At 46.4% G+C, this 19,088-nt stretch overlaps 1 long non-coding RNA gene across 1 annotated transcript in view; it reads left to right on the forward strand.

Annotated features, from left to right (window-relative positions):
• Window positions 1-18,143, forward strand: part of LOC115470499 — a 69,842-nt gene extending 51,699 nt beyond the window's left edge. The window contains exon 3 of the long non-coding RNA XR_003942207.1: window positions 18,071-18,143. This is a non-coding gene — a long non-coding RNA (uncharacterized LOC115470499). The remainder of the gene's footprint in view (window positions 1-18,070) is intronic.
• Window positions 18,144-19,088: the final 945 nt, after the last annotated feature.

Raw genomic sequence — 19,088 nt, forward strand, 5'->3', positions numbered from 1 at the left:
GCTGCAAGGCCCCCTGCCCGCCCTCCCTCCCTCCCAGTTCCAAGGCCCCAGGCCCTCCCCCCCAGCTCCCAAGGCCCCCTTCCCTCTCTCCCTCCCTCCCTCCCAGTCCCAAGGCCCCAGGCCCTCCCCCCCAGCTCCCAAGGCCCCCGGCCCTCCCTCCCTCCCAGTTCCAAGGCCCCCTGCTCTCCCTCACAACTGTAAGGGCCCCCCTGCCCTCCCTCCCAGCTGCAAGGCCCCAGGTCCCCCCAGCTCCCAAGGCCCCCTTCCCTCCCTCCCAGTTCCAAGGCCCCCTTCCCTCCCTCCCAGTTCCAAGGCCCCCCCCCCTGTGCCTTCTTCCCAGCCAGCTGGAAGGCCCCCTTCAGTCCAGCCCTCCCAGCTCCAAGGCCCCCCCTCCTTCTGAGACCTTCCATGTCCCCTCCCCCCCCCCCAAGGTAGCCGCTACCGCCCCCCCCCACCCCGGAGTCGCCACCACCCCCTTCACCCGGCCCGGGCCCTCTCTTCGTTATTCAACTTACAGCAGCGCCAAAGCAGCAGCAAGCAGCAGCTCCCGTTGGCCTTCCTTCACTGCCTGTGCCTCGCCCTCGTGTGACGTCACGTCGGCGAGGGCGGGGCACAGGCAGGGAAGGAAGGCCGACGGGAGCTGAAGCTGAGCTGCTTGCTGCTGTTTCGGCGCTGCTGTAAGTTGAATAACGAAGAGAGGGCCCAGGCCGGGTGAAGGGGGGGGTGGTGGCGACTCCGGGGGGGGGGGAGCGGTAGCGACGTCAGCGGTTCCCTCCTTCCCCTTCCGCGCAGTTTCCCTCTCTGTCCCGCCCCCCTCCCCCCGTCATCACGTCTTGACGCGGGGCGGGACAGAGAGGGAAGTCTCTACTGCGCATTTGCAGGTGAGTCGGTCACTTGCCATTTATAGGTTTGATTAAAAAGCAGCGGTCCTAGCACAGACCCCTGAGGAACCCCACTAACTACCCTTCTCCATTGTGAATACTGACCATTTAACCCCACTCTCTGTTTCCTATCCTTCAACCAGTTTTTAATCCACAATAGGAAATTTCCTCCTATCCCATGACCCTCCAATTTCCTCTGTAGCCTTTCATGAGGTACCTTGTCAAACGCCTTTTGAAAATCCAGATACACAATATCAACCGGTTCCCCTTTGTCCACATGTTTGTTTACTCCTTCAAAGAATTGAAGTAAATTGGTCAGGCAAGATTTCCCCACACAAAAGCCGTGCTGACTCGGTCTCAGTAATCCATGTCCTCGGATGTGCTCTGTAATTTTGTTTTTAATAATAGCCTCTACCATTTTCCCCGGCACTGACGTCAGACTCACCGGTCTATAATTTCCTGGATCTCCCCTGGAGCCTTTTTAAAAAATCGGCGTTACATTGGCCACCCTCCAATCTTCCGGTACCACGCTCGATTTTAAGGATAAGTTGCATATCACTAGCAGTAGCTCCAGCAAGCTCATTTTTCAGTTCTATCAGTACTCTAGGATGAATACCATCCGGTCCAGGAGATTTGCTACTCTTCAATTTGCTGAACGGCCCCATTACGTCCTCCAGGTTTACCGTGAAGTCAGTAAGTTTCTCCGACTCGTCCGCTTGAAATACCATTTCCGACACCGGTATCCCACCCAAATCTTCCTCGGTGAAGACCGAAGCAAAGAATTCATTCAGTCTCTCCGCTACATCTTTGTCTTCCTTGATCGCCCCTTTTACCCCTCGGTCATCCAGCGGCCCAACCGATTCTTTTTGCCGGCTTCCTGCTTTTAATATACCGAAAAAAAATTTTTACTATGTTTTTTTGCCTCTTTTTTTCGTTATCCCTCTTAGCCTTCTTTATCTGCGCTTTGCATTTGCTTTGACACTCCTTATGCTGCTTCTTGTTATTTTCAGACGGTTCCTTCTTCCATTTTCTGAAGGCGTTTCTTTTAGCCCTAATAGCTTCCTTCACCTCACTTTTCAACCAGGCCGGCTGTCTTTTGGACTTCCGTCTTTCTTTTCTAATTCGAGGAATATGTATGACCTGGGCCTCCAGGATGGTATTTTTGAACAGCGTCCACGCCTGTTGTACAGTTTTACTCTCTCAGTTGCCCCCCTAAGTTTTTTTTTTTTTTTACCGTTCTTCTCATTTTATCATAGTCTCCTTTTTTAAAGTTAAACGCTAACTTCCATATCATCAAGCTGATCAATCCATAGACTGGTGGGTTGTGTCCATCTACCAGCAGGTGGAGATAGAGAGCAAACTTTTGCCTCCCTATATGTGGTCATGTGCTGCCGGAAACTCCTCAGTATGTTCTCTATCTCAGCAGGTGGTGGTCACACACAGCAGCAGCTCTGGCTAGGCCTCCAAGCCTAATTTTTAGGTTTTGTTGAGTGCCTGGGGTTGAGGGCTCTTTTGAGCAAGTGCAAACCTGGTGGTGCCAGGTCCCTCCTTTTCTCCCCCCTCCCGCTGGCTCCGTTTAAAAAAAAAAAAAAAAAAAAATTTTTTTTACGTCCTTAAAGGCATTTATTTCGACGTTTATTTAAACGTTCATTGCAGCTACTCACTGGGACACCAGTTCGTTACAGCTCGGAGCGGACAGCAGGTAATTTTTACCTTTTTATAGCGGGCAGGGGGTTCCCCGATTCTTCTCCTCGTGGCATATGGCGTCGGAGGGCGAGGGCGCAAAGGGTCGCTCCCCGGATCGCTTGAGCGCTTCTAGAGGGGATGCGGGGGTCTTACAGCCTGATTCGCCCTTGTTGGGTGACAGTTTTGTGACCGATGAATGTCCTGGTCCTTCCTCCGGCGTGGCGGTTTTTCCCGCCATAAACGTCCATCCCCCGCTCCTCGCCTCCGCCATCTTGGCCGGCCACGCGGCTCGGACGGCTTCTTCGTGGGCCGCCCTTGAGGTTGGAGACATTAATGCCATGAACGCCCTTAATTTGGGCGACGGCACAAAGCGGCTAAAGTTAAGCGCCGTTCTTCCCGCGCGGCTCCTTCGCGGAGTGTCGCGCCGGACGCCATTTTGGATGCGCAGCATGTCTCTCCCCCGCTCTTGCGAGCGCCGGTTGAGGGTGCGTCTAGGGCTGTTGCCCAGGCTGCGGAAGTGCACAGTCTGGGGGGTTTCTCCCCCGAGTTTGTTTTGCTGCTGCATCAGGCTTTCCTCATGCAAAACGCTGCCCCTGCTCCCTCGTCTGGTAAAGAGGTTGAGGTTCCCAGAGGTAAACACCCTCGGGTTGAATCCCAGGCCTTGGAGGACTTTGTCTCCTCCGATGTAGATGAGGGCAGCGTGTCTGAGGTCTCCCAACGGTCCTTTGCGGATTCCTTGGAGGAGACGGATCCCCGCTCGGATGGAGCGGATGACCCCTCTGCAGCGGCTCTTTAGCTCAGAGGATTTGCCCAACCTGTTAGTGCAGGCCATGGGCATTTTGAAGATTTCCTCTCCGGAGGACGTCTCTCCCTCAGCCCCTGTTGGCTCCGCCATTATGCTGGGGACGAAGCGCCCGCCTAGAACCTTCCACATGCATGATGCCATGCACTCCTTAATTTCGGCTCAATGGGATGTCCCGGAAGCGAGCCTTAAAGTGGCTAGGGCTATGTCCCGCCGCTATCCTTTGCCTGAAGGTGAACGTGAGGCCTTTCTGTGGCCTACCGTGGATTCTTTAATCACTGCGGTGACTAAGAAAACGGCGTTACCAGTGGAAGGTGGCACGGCCCTAAAGGACGCCCAAGACAGAGGATTGGAGGCGGCCTTAAGGTCGTCCTTTGAGGCGGCTGCTTTAAGTTTGCAGGCCTCAGTTTGCGGCTCCTATGTGGCCAGGGCGTGCCTGACTATGGTGCAGCGGGCTTCCCCCTCGGATCATTCCTTGAGGGCTGTTTGGCCGGCCCTGGAATCGGGCTTAGCCTATTTGGCAGACTTGCTGTATGATGTCTTGAGAGCCTCAGCTAAAGGCATGGCTCAGACAATCTCTGCGCGGCGGTGGCTTTGGCTGAAACATTGGTCTGCTGACCATGCCTCTAAATCCCGCCTGGCTAGATTGCCTTTTAAAGGCAAGCTGCTCTTTGGGGTCGAGTTGGACAAAATCGTGACCGATCTCGGCACGTCTAAGGGCAAGAAGTTACCAGAGGTCAGGGCTCGGGCTAGTACTCGCCCTGGTACCTCCAGAGGACGGGCTCAGGAAGCCCGTCGGTACCGCCCGGGCAGGTCGGGCTCCTCTGCCCTCTCTTCCTTCAAGAGGAACTTCTCCCCCAAGCAGCATTCCTTTCGCAGAGACCGCCGTCCCGGAGGTGCTCCCTCCGGTCCTCCCCCAGGGTCTCGTACCCAATGACGGGGCCTTGGTCCACGCCGCAGTGCAGATTGGAGGACGGCTGTCCTCGTTTATGGGCGAGTGGACCACAATAACTTCAGACGCTTGAGTGTTGGAAGTCATCAGAGACGGCTACAAGCTAGAGTTCTGCCGACCCTTAAAAGACGGGTTTGTACTCTCTCCCTGCAAGTCTCCGGTCAAAGCTGTGGCAGTGCAGCAGACCTTGGACAATCTGTTCCGCCTGGGGGCGGTCGTTCCGGTGCCAGAGAATCAGCCTGGCAAGGGACGTTACTCCTTTTTCTTTGTGATTCCAAAGAAAGGAGGTTCTGTACGGCCTATCCTCGACCTCAAGGGGTCCATTGGGCCTTGAAAGTTCGGCACTTTCGCATGGAGACCCTCCGCTCTGTTATAGCGGCAGTGAAGGCAGGAGAGTTCCTGGCATCCTTGGACTTCAAGGACGCGTACTTGCATATTCCCATCTGGCCTCCTCATCAACGCTTTTTGCGTTTTGCAGTACTGGCCGACACTTCCAGTTCAGAGCCCTCCCGTTCGGGTTGGCTACTGCTCCGCGGACCTTCTCCAAAGTAATGGTGGTCATCGCGGCCTTCCTGTGGAAGGAAGGAGTTCAAGTCCATTCTTATCTGGACGACTGGTTGATCCAAGCCCCTCTTATGCAGAGTGCGGCAAAGCTGTGAACCGGGTGGTTGCTCTTCGAGCTCCCTGAGGTGGATCATCAACTGGGAGAAAAGCCAGCTGCGCCCGACTCAGTCCCTGGAGCATCTGGGAGTTCGATTCGACACCCAAGTGGGCAGAGTGTTCCTGCCAGACAATTGGATTGTCAAGCTCAGGCTCAGGTGGACTAGTTCCTAGTAGCCTCTCCTATTCGGACTTGGGACTATGTGCAGCTGTTGGGCTCTATGTCGGCCACGATGGATGTAGTGCCCTGGGCCAGGGCTCATATGAGACCACTTCGACAATCTCTGCTGCTGCGCTGGACTCCGATGTCGGAGGATTATGCTGTGCGCCTTCCCTTGGACCCAGCAGTGCGCAAGGCGCTGAGCTGGTGGACGCAGACAGACAAGTTGTCTGCAGGAATGCCTCTGGTGACCCCGGAGTGGATTGTCGTCACGACGGACGCCTCTTTGTCGGGCTGGGGAGCCCACTTCTTGGGAAGGACAGCGCAGGGGCTCTGGTCTCCTGCAGAGGCAAAGTGGTCTATCAACCTCCTGGAACTCAGAGCCATTCGATTGGCGTTTTTGGAGTTCATCCCGGTACTGGCGTTGAAGCCAGTACGGGCCCTGTTGGACAATGCCACGGCTGTGGTCTATGTCAACCGCCAGGGAGGTACCAAGAGCGCCCCTCTAGCCAAGGCAGCCATGAATCTATGCCAGTGGGCGGTAGCGAGCCTAGAGCAGCTGTCAGCAGCCCACATTGCCGGAGTCATGAATGTCAAGGCGGACTTCTCAGTCGCCATACCTTGGATCCCGGAGAGTGGCAGTTATCGGCTCAGGCGTTCTTGGATATCACGAAGCGCAGGGGCCAGCCGAGCCTAGATCTATTGGCGTCATCGGCCAGTTGCCAAGTGCCGCGCTTTTTCAGCAGAGGACGGGACCCTCGATCTCTGGGAGTAGATGCTCTCCTCTAACAGTGGCCAACACAAGAGCTTCTCTATGTGTTCCCGCCCTGGCCCATGTTGGGCAGGGTGCTAGACCGATTGGCAAAGCATCCGGGCCGGATAATCCTGGTGGGGCTGCCAGTGGAGCAGGGTCCCGTGGTGATGGAGGATCCCTCCCCCTTTGGGCTTACGGCCTGGCTATTGAGCGGCAGCGTCTGAGGAAGAAGGACTTCTCAGACAAGGTCATCGCCACTATGCTGAGAGCGAGGAAGCGCTCTACTTTTACTGCTTACGCCAGGGTTTGGCGTACCTTTGCAGCGTGGCGAAGCAGGCTCATTTTCTTCATTCACTGCTCCAATTTCTCCAGTGTTGGCATTCCTGCAAGAAGGTCTGGAGAACGGCCTGTCGCTCAGTTCCCTTTAAGTCCAGGTAGCGGCCCTGGCTTGCTTCAGGGGCCGCCTGAAGGGTGCTTCCCTGGCTTCGTAGCCAGATGTGGTGCGTTTTCTCAAGGGAGGTAAGCACCTGCGCCCTCCTCTGCACTCAATGGTGCCTGCGTGGAATTTTAACCTGGTGCTCAGAGTATTACAGAAGCCGCCTTTTGAACCCTTGTTGAGGGCATCTCTGAAAGACCTGACGTTGAAAGCAGTCTTTTTGGTGGCTATCACTTCAGCCAGAAGAGTTTCCGAGCTCCAGGCACTCTCATGTCGAGAGTCTTTTCTGCAGTTCACTGAGGCAGGAGTGACTATTCGCACAGTGCCTTCCTTCCTGCCCAAGATTGTTTCTCGCTTCCATGTGAATCAGCAGCTCTGTCTCCCTTCCTTTCGTAGGGAGGACTACCCAGAGGAGTACTCTGCTCTTAAATATCTGGATGTGAGACGAGTCATCATCAGATACTTGGAAGTGACCAATGATTTCCGGAAATCGGATCATTTGTTTGTCCTGTTGGCAGGTCCTCGTAAGGGTCTGCAGGCTGCTAAGCCTCCAGTGGCAAGATGGGTCAAGGAAGTCATTGCCGCGGCTTATGTGGCCGCGGGGAAGGTGCCGCCTATCCAGCTGAAGGCTCACTCCACTAGAGCTCAGGCGGCCTCGATGGCAGAGGCCGGGTCCGTCTCCTTGGAAGAGATATGCAAGGCGGCAACTTGGGCATCGGCCCATACATTCTCCAAGCATTACCGCTTGACTGTGGCGGCACGGGCGGAGGCCCGGTGTGGAGCTTCAGTGTTGAGTTCAGGGATTTCTATGTCCCGCCCTGGGTGAGTACTGCTTCGGTACATCCCACCAGTCTATGGATTGATCAGCTTGATGATATGGAAGGTAAAATTATGTATAATCATACCTGATAATTTTCTTTCCATTAATCATAGCTGATCAATCCATAGCCCCGCCCAGATATCTGTATGGTTTCTATTCTAGTTGCATTTCAGGTTCAAGTTTAGTCTTCAGTTACTTCAGGAGGACTTCGGGTTCAAGTTTTTTCACTTGGATTCTTCAAGAGTTGAGACGAGTTTGTGTTACAGTGAGCTGCTGCATTCCTCTCCCCTCCGTTTTACGGGGCTGGATTGAGACATAAATTCTGCCGGCACTCCCTCCCGCTTCGTGCGGTTGTAGGGCAGTTTTGTACCCCTCCCGCTTCGGCGGTGCTAGGGTCAGTCAGCTCCTCCCGCGGTTGCGGTTGCAGGATAAGCCAGATCCCCCCGCATCGGCGGGTGTGGTGTCCCTCCCCCGCTCCACGGGGATGAGCTGGACGGATTCCCCTCCCCCACTTGTGTGGGGATGAGCTGGGTTAATTCCCCTCCCCCACTTGTGTGGGGATGAGCTGGGTTAATTCCCCTCCCCCGTTTCGGCGGTGGTGAGCTGGGCAGAGTGTCCCTTTGTGGGTGTAATTCTCTAAGTGCTGAGTCCTGCAGATGGAGCTTTGATATCGACATACTGAGGAGTTTCCGGCAGCACATGACCACATATAGGGAGGCAAAAGTTTGCTCTCTATCTCCACCTGCTGGTAGATGGACACAACCCACCAGTCTATGGATTGATCAGCTATGATTAATGGAAAGAAAATTATCAGGTATGATTATACATAATTTTACCGTATTTGACTTTCTGTGTACAGTTACTTCAAGGTCGATATCAAAACTGATCATATTATGATCACTGTTATCAAGTGGCCCCAGTACCATAACGTTCTTCACCAGATGATGCGCTCCACTAAGGACCAAGTCTAGAATTTTTCCTTCTCTCGTCGGCTCCTGCACCAGCTGCTCCATAAAGCTGTCCTTGATTTCATCAAGGAATTGTACCTCTGTAGCGTGTCCCGATGTTACATTTACCCAGTCTATATTTGGATAATTGAAGTCACCCATTATTATCACATTGCCCAATTTGTTCGCGTCTCTGATTTCTTTTATCATATCTGCGTCTACCTGCTCATCCTGGCGAGGCGGACAGTAGTACACTCCTATCACTGTCCTTTTCCCCCCTTTCCCCATGGAATTTCAATCCACAGTGATTCCAAGAAGTGTTTTGTTTCCTGCGTAATTTTCAATCTATTTTATTCAAGGCTCTCGTTAATATATAATGCTACCCCTCCACCAAGTCGATCCACCCTATCACTATGATATAATTTGTACCCCGGTATGACAGTATCCCACTGGTTATCCTCCTTCCACCAGGTCTCAGAGATGCCTATTATATCTAATTTTTCATTTAGTGCAATATATTCTAACTCTCCCATCTTATTTCTTAGGCTCCTGGCATTCGCATATAGATATTTCAAAATATGTTTATTGTTCCTGTTTATATGATGCTTAGTTCCTGACAGTATTAATTTGCAATCTTTTGCTGATTTTTATTTAGGGACACCTGATCTACTACGGTCTCTTTTGCAACCTCACTATCAGTATGCCCTATCTTCCCTGTTTTGGTGATATCTTTGAAAGATACCTTATCCCAAACCATGTGCTTTTGAATGACTGTTGACCTTCCCTCCCTCCTCCCCCCCCCCCCCCCCCCATTTCTAGTTTAAAAGCTGCTCTAGCCCCTTTTTAAATGCCAATGCCAGCAGCCTGGTCTCACCCTGGTTAAGGTGGATCCCATCCTTTCGGAATAGGCTCCCCCTTCACCAGAATGTTGTCCAGTTCCTAACAAATCTAAAACCCTCCTCCCTACACCATCGTCTCATCCACGCATTGAGACTCCGGAGCTCTGCCTGTCTTTTGGGACCTGCGCGTGGAACGGGTAGCATTTCAGAAAATGCTACCCTAGAGGATCTGGATTTGAGCTTTCTACCTAAGAGCCTAAATTTGGCTTCCAGAACCTCTCTTCCACATTTTCCTATGTCATTGGTACCCACATGTACCAAGACAGCCGACTCCTCCCCAGCACTATCTAAAATCCTATCTAGGTGACGTGTGAGGTCCGCCACCCTCGCACCAGGCAGGCAAGTCACCAGGCGATCCTCACGTCCACCAGCCACCCATCTATCTATATGCCTAATGATGGAATCACCAACTGCAACAGCTGTCCTAACCTTTCTCTCCCAGTCAGCACTTGGAGACATATCCTCAGTGCGAGAGGATAGTACATCCCTTGGTGGGCAGATCCTGGCTACAGGAGTACTTCCTACTTCACCGGGGTGATGCTGTCCTTCTAGGAGACTTCCCTCCTCCATGGTAGCACAGAGGCTACCAGACTGGAGGTGGGACTTTTCTACAACATCCCTGTAGGTCTCCTCTATGTACCTCTCTGTCTCCCTCAGCTCCATCAAGTCTGCTACTCTAGCCTCAATAGAACGGACATGTTCTCTGAGAGCAAGGAGCTCTTTGCATCGGGCACAGATATATAACATCTCACCAACTTGGAGATAATCATACATGTGACACTCAATGCAAAAGACTGGATAGCACCCCTCTCGCTGCTGGACTGCTGACTCCATCTTAGTGTGTTTGAGTTTTTCAATAATTTAAAACTTGCTACAGCATTAAGGCTATTAGCCTAATATAAAAGTGTCTTTTAGTTTTATATAGTATTTATATTGTATGATTTATTTAGTGTTTCCTTCTTAGATGGTAATAACATGTATTTAAAACTCTGTAAGAGCACTCCTTGCTTGTTACCCTAATTACAATAACTGACTATAAATGAAGAGTTGTCCTAGGGGTGGGCATAAAGACTAAACTAGATCATGCAGTGCCTGTTAAGAGTCTATCTGTTAATGCTGTGGTACAAAGTTTTACTATGGAGATTAATAAAATTTGCTTTTTATTTATTTGTTACAGTTGTACCCTACATTTTCCCACCTATTTGCAGGCTCAGTGTGGCTTACATAGTACCGTAACAAATACAGGTGATATTGTGGTTGAAAGATGTAGGTGTGTGTCAGGCACCATGAGGGTCAAAGGGAGTGAAGATTGTAAATTGTACAGTACTATCATTGGTTAGGATGTGTGGCTGGGAGTGGGGATTTGTGGGGCAAGCTTTTTTTATGAGGTTGGTTTTTAATGATTTCCTGAAGTTTAAATGATCATGGATTGTTTTCACAGCTGTTGGGAGTCCATTCCATAGTTGTGCGCTTATGTAGGAGAATCAGGATGCTTAAGTTTTGTACTTGTCCTTTGCAATTTGGGTAATGTAGGTTTAGTATGATCGTGCTGATCCGAATCTGTTTCTGGTTGGTAGATCTATGAGGTCTGTCAGATATCCTGGGACTATTCTTTTTATTTTGCCTAACACTAACCTATAATTCCTCCTTTAAACCCCAGTCTTTAAGTTCCCAAAGCACAAAGCAAGATAGCGTTCACTTACCAGAGAAATGTCCTCTTCTCTCGGAACTTCTCAGAAAGAAAGTTGTGGGACCTTTCCACTTTATATAGTTTTGAATCTAAGGGGCCTTTTTTAAAACAGGCTCTTTGAAGCTGACTCAGCAACCTATGCAAGTATTCTACTTCCCCAGATCTTAACACTTAATTGAGGTCGCTGGATGAGCTATCTCTCCAGCAGCCAAGGAACAGAAAATAACTGCTTTTTAGAACAAGAGTTTTTGGTTGTTTAGTTTCTACCTCTAGAAAAGGTTTCAGTTTAAAAACTATGGGCAAAGGGGTTTGTACACTATGGCAACTAGTTAATGATGCTTGCTTTTCTTTCTCTCTCTCTCTCTCTCTCTCTCTCTTTCTTTCTCTTTATTCCCCCCTTAATACTAAACTAGGTCCTGCTTGCTTCCCCCCCCCCTCTCTCTTTTTATTCCCCCTTAATACTAAACTAGATCCTGCAGTGCCTGCTAGATTCTATCTGTTAATGCTGTGGTACAAAGTTTTTAAAACTAAGTGGAAAAGACTATGGAGATTAGTTGATTAAAATTTGCTTTTTATATTTTTATTTTGCCTTACACTAACCTACAATTCCTCCTTTAAACCCCAATCCTTAAGTTTCTAAAGCACAAAGCAAAATAGCGTTCACTTACCAAAGAAATGTCCTCTTCTCTCTGAACTTCTTATCAGTTCAAGAATGGGCTAAATACAACAAACTCTGCCTGAACCCAAGTAAAACTGAGCTTCTCTGGGTCCCTAACACAAGTGGATACACACCTGACATCAAAATCCCTTTTGGAAGTACGAACTCCCCCTCAAATCACGTCAGGGACCTTTGAATACAGTTAGATTCAACACTTACTCTGATTCCCCAAATCCAAGCAACCTTCAAGAGCTGCTCCTTCTACTTGCGACAGCTACGCTACCTCTCTCCTTTACATTGAGAAGGTAAATCTTATCCCAGTTGTGCATGCCATGAGAACATCAAGACTAGATTACTGCAATGCACTTTACAATGGTCTGACTACAAAGGGCCTGCACCAGCTCCAGTTGATTCAGAATGCAGCAGCAAGACACATAGAAGGTTGCAAGCAATGTGACCACATCACACCATTTTTGCAAAAACTTCATTGGCTACCAGTACAATACAGGGCTAAATTTAAAACTATGTCTGATCTTTAAGGCCCTGAAAGGAAATGGTCTTGAGTACCTGAAGAATAGGCTGATCCTCCACACACCGTCACAGACACTAAGGTCCTCCCAAGGACTTTCACTAACCACACCCTCTCCAAAAGACACGATGTGATACCCGCAAGTGAGCCTTCTCCGGAGTAGCCCCCAAGCTCTGGAATGCACTGCCTGAATGGCTCCGCTTAACACAAGACTATCTTTACTTCAGGAAGCAGGCTCTTCAACCAGGCCTTTAATGGAAGAAGAAGTAACGAACTTGTTAGTCTCACTCACACACACAAGAAGTGACTCAGGCTGTACATACTGCAGCAGGACATGTTTATCCACTCCTACCCTAGCTGAGATAATATTTAACCATCCCTCTGACCTCATGTGCAACTTTCCTTAAATCAGTCACCTTACGTTCTAACTCTTCCTGCTTCCTTACCTATCCATATGTTACATCTTTGCTTTATCCTTCACTATCAATTATAATGTTCTATTACGTATTGTGTTGACATTGTAAGTAGTGTAGTATAAACTACACATCTATAAATGCTCTCATTATATTGTAATGGATAGCATCTTTCGCCCCGTCAATTGCTAAATCTATTTATGGCCCACCTGGAAGAACATATCATTTATAAGCTTCCACTTTTTGAACATGTTTTGTGCTGGTGGCACTTTATTGATGACATTTTTATGATTTGGGGGGCCAGACAACACTTTGAACCACTTCATAGATTCGTTGAATGCTTGTCATCCTACGATTAAATTTCAATATGAGGCTCATCCAACTGAAATCAATTTTCTCGATGTTAGTCACACATGAGAATGGTGGTCTGCAAACAGACATCACAAAAAGCACAGATAGAAACACTTTGTTGTTGTATGATAGTATGCACCCCATACATATACGTAACAGCCTTCCTTACGCTCAATTCCTTCAATATAGATGTATCTGCGATTCGTCCATTAAATATAGACAAGCAGCAGGACAATTGGATGAAAAACTACAAGTAAGAGGATATCCCAGGAAGATTATAAAGAATGCCTACAGACGAGCTTTATTTAACCATCGGGATGTTCTATTGGAGGAGAATCAAATAGATGAACAGTGGATCCAAAAAAGAAGTCCTCTCACAAATGGTGTTTCCTAAACAAGGTCTTTATTCAAATCAATAAAAAGGGTCGTTTTTATTGATTTGAATAAAGACCTTGTTTAGGAAACACTATTTGTGAGAAGACTTCTTTTTTGGATCCACTGTTCGTCTATTTGATTCTCATTTCTCCTGTGGAGACATCACCTTCTGTAGGTATTTGATTCTATTGGAGGAGAAACCACTGATATTGAGTGTGTATTACAATACACTTCTTTATCCCCACAAATAACAAAAATTATATGGACTCACTGGAATATTTTATCTGCACATGAATCTTTTGCACAAAAGAGATGTATGATAGCCTACTCAAGACGAGCCAATTTGGCAGACACACTGTGCCATTCCAATGTATGGACTAAAAAAAATGATTCAAGATTCAGGTCATCGTAAGTGTGGTCACTGTTCTTTATGTATAATTATGGAGGAGACCACTAAATTTGGGGATAACAGAAGGTGGATACACCTGAAAGGTTCTACTGACTGTAATTCTAAAGCGGTAATCTATATGATTACATGTCCGTGTGGCTTAAGATGTATAGGTCAAACTAAACGACCATTAAAAACTTGTCTGACTGAGCATAAACACACCATCAATGCTAAAAAACTATATATTCCTTTAGCCAAACATTGTGATTCGTTACAGCATTCTTTTGACCAATGTCGGTGCTGTGTGATTGAACAGCTGTTAGATAATGGACGCTGAGGTGATCTTTTCGCGTTGCCTCCATAAAAAAAAACAAAAATGGATTTTCAAACTCCAGACTGTTTTTCTAAATGGACTTAATAGAATGGGAAGCTTTCTATTGATTGGCTGCCTAAAGTGGTATTGGTTATGCAGCTGATTGGCTTTAGTGAGATGATGTCATTTTAAAGTGGGCGGATAACATTTGGGTGTCTTTAATATCCGGCAGCCATTTTATGTCATTCACTTCATTTTCAAGACTGGTGAATAGTATGATGATCTCCCCCTAAGGCAGGATCGAAACAGGATCCCTCTGTGGGGGCTATAACATTGGGTGGCCACCCTTGGTGTTCCATGGTTTAAGCTGGTGCTTTCCTGGGTCTAACTATGAAATGAGTTAGTCGTTGATCCAGTGGTTAAGCTATGTGATTGTTTCCTTTTACTCACCTGTGGTACACCCTTTTTGTAATTATGGTGAAATTTCTCCAGTTTTTTGAAATGTATTGTTATGGATAGGGGACTTTATATTAAATAAATCCTTCCGTTTTTTTTTTGTTGTTGTTGTTGTTGTTTTTTTGCTATTCCTTTTGGAGTTTTTCACACTGGTTGGTTTCGGAGGCTTCTATGAAACCCATGATGATCATGAGTCCATTAAAAGGGAGGCCATTTTTGTAGGCACCCTGGGCTTGTGAGGTTTCACTTGTTTAAAATTTGATTTAAGGCTAATAAGTCCGCTATCCATTACAATATAATGAGAGCATTTATAGATGTGTAGTTTCTACTATTAGTTTTGCTCTTTAGCGCTAATTTAGTATTTTGAGTTTTCAAATAGTATAGTATGCCATACTTTATATTGTTATTTAATTATTTTTTTTTACTGCTTTAATTGCCTATTGCTCATGTTTGTTCTTTTCTTTTTTTTTTTTCTTTTTTTTTATTTATGAATTACTGCAATATAACATAAATTCGAATATCAGAAATTAAGAAATACCAACAAAGAAAATCAATCAAATAGGCAAATTATCCTGATAATTTTTGTCCACATTAATTGATCCAAGCTCTAGGAAATAATTCAGTTATACTAAATAGCAAAGAAAATTACAAACTAGAGCTGAGAGAGCTTAAGAAGTCGCAGCCGGGAAATAAACGCCAGCAATCCAGTTCTACTACAGCATTATTCTTTAGAGGAAATAAATTCTGTAATTTTCCTGGGTCAAAAAAAGATATAATTCGTGGAATTCAAAGAAATACAACATTTACAAGGAAATCTTAACAGGAAAGTCCCTCCAATTTGAAGGACTCTCTCTTGAAGCATCAAAAACTCTTTTCTTCTTCTTTGAGTGTTGTCTGGAAAGATCTACACTTTTGAGCCAAGAAAGGGTGAGTTCATGAGGCGAAAATACAGTTTAATTTAGGCGCCAACTTTTCAAAATTATTGGGGGTGCTAAGCCCAATGGAAATAACCCCTTCCTGGACACATACAAGGAATTTTCTCAATATTGGGGGTACTCAAGCACCCACAGCACCCACAGAGTCGGCTCCTATGAGTTTAAATATGTTATTGCGATAGTTACAGAGCAAATGTGACCAACAGTGTTGTTCTTTCAGTTATAATCTCCATAGAGTTCTCTAGGAAATCCGTTAAATTGAATCCAGGTTGAGGATTAATAGACGTATTACCTCTAGCAGCACCAGAAATATATTGTACCTTAGTAATAGGTGGAAAACCCTCAAGGGGAACTCCCAGTACCTCTCTAATATATTTTTTTGACATCTCTAGCGCTGGGACTAGAGGCGATTTAGGAAAATTAAGAAAACTTAAATTGTTGCCTCTAATCTGGTTTTCTAAATATTCTACCTTACGCTGTTGGAGATTACTATCTCGTATCAGCATTAACGTTGAGGAATTCACTGATTTAAGTTCCTTATCAAAATTTTCCATCTTAGTTGTTTACTCTGCAATTTTAGTTGTCACAACAGATTGGGCCTGCTTTAATTCAGCCACATCTCCCCGCAAAATACCTGAGATTTGCTTCAGGTTGTTCAAGCCTTGTATTGCTTCCCACAAAATTTCCAATGTAATAGACAGCAGTTTTATCATAACTCCAGAACTCATGGAGGGTTCGCACAGTCTCTTCTCAGGCAGCAAACCTGTCTGAGGTGATGTTCCCACTGGCGTCGATGAGGCAGCGGGGTCTCCACACACAGCCGCAGGGGACCGACTTCTGGGCTCAGCGTGCTGTGCACTCGCTGCCCCCTCCGGGTCTTGGAGGAGCTGTTATCAAGGGAGGACTCAATGATACTCCCTCGGTGCTTTGGTCGGTGAGATCTTCTGGACCTCCCGAAGCGACCGCTGCTGCTCCCTGCGCTCGCAGTCCCGATTCCTCCAGAGTCGTCTGCCGCCTAAGAGTGGGTTCCACCCTGCCTGTGGAGGTAGGCAAATTGGGCTTCCCTTTCCTCTTCCCCATTACAGTTTCGTGGAGCTCAAATGCTCAGAGTTTCAATGAGTAAGGGAGACCGCTTCGCGCACGTCTGCTCAAGACGCCATCTTGGATCCACTGGTTTAAAGTTCATGTTTGATCTTTTCTTACTGGATATCGCCTTGAGTGAATTACTTCAAAAAAGTAGTAAATAAATTCCAATAAATAAAGATGTAAGAGATATGCCTGTAGCGGAAATGGTTTTCAAGGGTGATGATTCTGAGGAATTGAAAGAAATATTGGTAAATCTGGAAGATGTACTGAGCCAAGTTCACAAACTAAATAGTAAATCACCTGGATCGGGTGGCATACATCCAAGGATTCTCAAAGAACTCAAGCATGAAATTGGTGATCTATTAGTAATATGTAAACTGTCGTTAAAATCGCCCGTAGTACCTGAATATTGGAGGGTGGCCAATATGGCACCGATTTTTAAGAAGGGTTCTAGGGGTGATCCAGGAAATTATAGACCAGTAAGCCTGATGTCAGTGCCAGGCAAAATAGTGGAAACTATTATAAAGAATAAAATTATAGAACACGTAGGCAAACATGGTTTAATGGGACAGAGTCAGCATGGGTTCAGCGAGGGAAGTCTTGCCTCACCAATTTGCTTCATTTCTTTGAAGGCGTGAATAAACATGTGGATAGAGGTGAGCTGGTTGATGTAGTGTATCTAGATTTTCAGAAAGCTTTTGATAAAAGTTCCTCATGCGAGACGCCTGAAAAAAATAAAGAGTCATGGGATAGGAGGCAAGGTCTGGTGTGGATTAGAAATTGGTTAATGGACAGAGGGTAGGGTTAAATGGTCATTTCTCTCAATGGAGGAGAGTGAACAGTGGAGTGCCGCAGAGATCTGTACTGGGACCGGTACTATTTAACATATTTATAAATGTTATGGAAATTGGAACGCCAAGTGAGGTGATGAAATTTGCAGATAATACAAAACTATTCAAGGTTGTTTAAAACACATGCAGACTGTGAAATATTGCAGGAAGACCTTAGGAAATTGGAAGACTGGGTGTCCAAATGGCAGATGAAATTTAATGTGGAAAAATGCAAGGTGATGCACATTGGAAAGAATAATCAGAATCACAGTTACCTGATGCTAGCATCCACCTTGGGGGTCTCTGTATCTCAAAACATATATAACGGAATTAGAAAAGGTTCAAAGAAGAGCGACCACAGTGATAAAGGGGATGGAACTCCTTTTGTGTAAGGAAAGGCTAAAGCGGTTCGGGCTTTTCGGCTTGGAAAAGAGACAGATGAGGGGAGATATGATTGAGGTCTACAAAATCCTGAGTGCTATAGAACGAGTAGAAGTAAATCATTACTCATTCCAACAGTACAAAGACTAGGAGACACTTAAGGAAGTTACATGGAAATACTTTTAAAACAAATAGGAGGAACTCTTTGCCAGAGGAGATGGTAACAGTGGTTAGCATATCTGGGTTTAAAAAAGGTTTGGACAAATTCCTGGAGGAAAAGTCCATAGTCTGTTACTGAGACAGACATGTCAAGCAACTGTTTGCCCTGGGATTTGTAGTATGGAGTGTTGCCATGTTTTGGGTTTCTGCCAGGTGCTTGTTACCTGGCTTGGCCACTGTTTGGATAACAGGGTAGTGGGCTAGATGGCCCATTGGTCTGACCCAGTATGGCTGCTCTTAAGTTCTTATGTGAACAGATGTACCTTGCAATGGATTTGTTGGAAAAGGTTGAAACGGTTTTGTTGGTTTACTGTGCATTATAGCTCATAAAAACAAGATTTACAATAACATTTTCAGATTTGTTTTTTTCGTGTCTTTTGTATCCAGTATTATTACTTTACTTATATTTCCATATACTAAAATTCTTAATTTTCTGTACATTTCTCTAGGCTGCTGTTCCTGTTGCCCAGCTGATTGTGGCAAGTGTGAACAAGGATGTGTGTGCAAAGATACAACTTCAGGATCCTGCAGCTGCTGTCCTTAAATTGACGCTCTGGAAAGAATGCTTCTCTAAGAAAATATTTTTGTATATTGGCTATGTATGATAGTCAGCTATCTAATAACAGATCTATATCACCAGATTATAAGCTCACATTAGAGGTTTACTTTGGCAGGATATAGTTTATAATAGGTTAAGATCAAATTAGAAGTTGTTTTCATTTTTTGTATATCAAACTGTTTTACATGAGATTATTGTAAAAACCTTAACCTTGTTATGTCAAATTGGGAACCAAGTTGAGCATCACCAACACATTGCAATTTAGTTAACACTACAAAAGAGATAAAACAAACCCAAGACTTTACAGTCATATAGGAATTTCCTTTCTGAACACGCCTGGGAAATGAGCAGCATGTACAGCTGTTCCAAGGCTTTTTGGTCCTCAGTTCTTTCAAAGAGAATGCAGCCAAGCTGCTCTAGCAACTCAGTTGAAAGGCCAATTTGCTATGTCCATAGCTCACAGTGGGCCTAGGGTAGAATGGTAGGAGGTGTTCCAACAACTCATAATGACAATTTACAGTGCAGGACTTTTACCAGAAGTTCAATGACAGTAATAGACAAGAGACAGTCTTTTGTCTTAGTCTCAGTTTGTTAGGCGTAACCTAATGGTTAGTGCAGAGACTGAGATCCTGAGGAACTGAGTTTAGTTAGCACTTCAGTTCCTTGTGACCCTGGGCAAGTCACTTAATCCTCCATTGCCCCAGGTACAAAAACTTAAAATTATGAGCCCACTGAGGATCGAAAAGTACCTGTATACAGCACTGTGTATGTCTAGTAGTGCTATAGAAATTATTTGAAGTAATATATCCAAAAACAGCCTGATTGACTATACAACAGTATCCCCCCCCCCCCCCCCCCATTGCTTAGTGAGCAAAATGGTGCCAGTTAACAGCTAACTTTTACGCATG

The sequence above is a fragment of the Microcaecilia unicolor genome, chromosome 5 (genome assembly GCF_901765095.1).
Source record: "Microcaecilia unicolor chromosome 5, aMicUni1.1, whole genome shotgun sequence".
NCBI classification, from domain to species: Eukaryota; Metazoa; Chordata; class Amphibia; order Gymnophiona; family Siphonopidae; genus Microcaecilia; species Microcaecilia unicolor.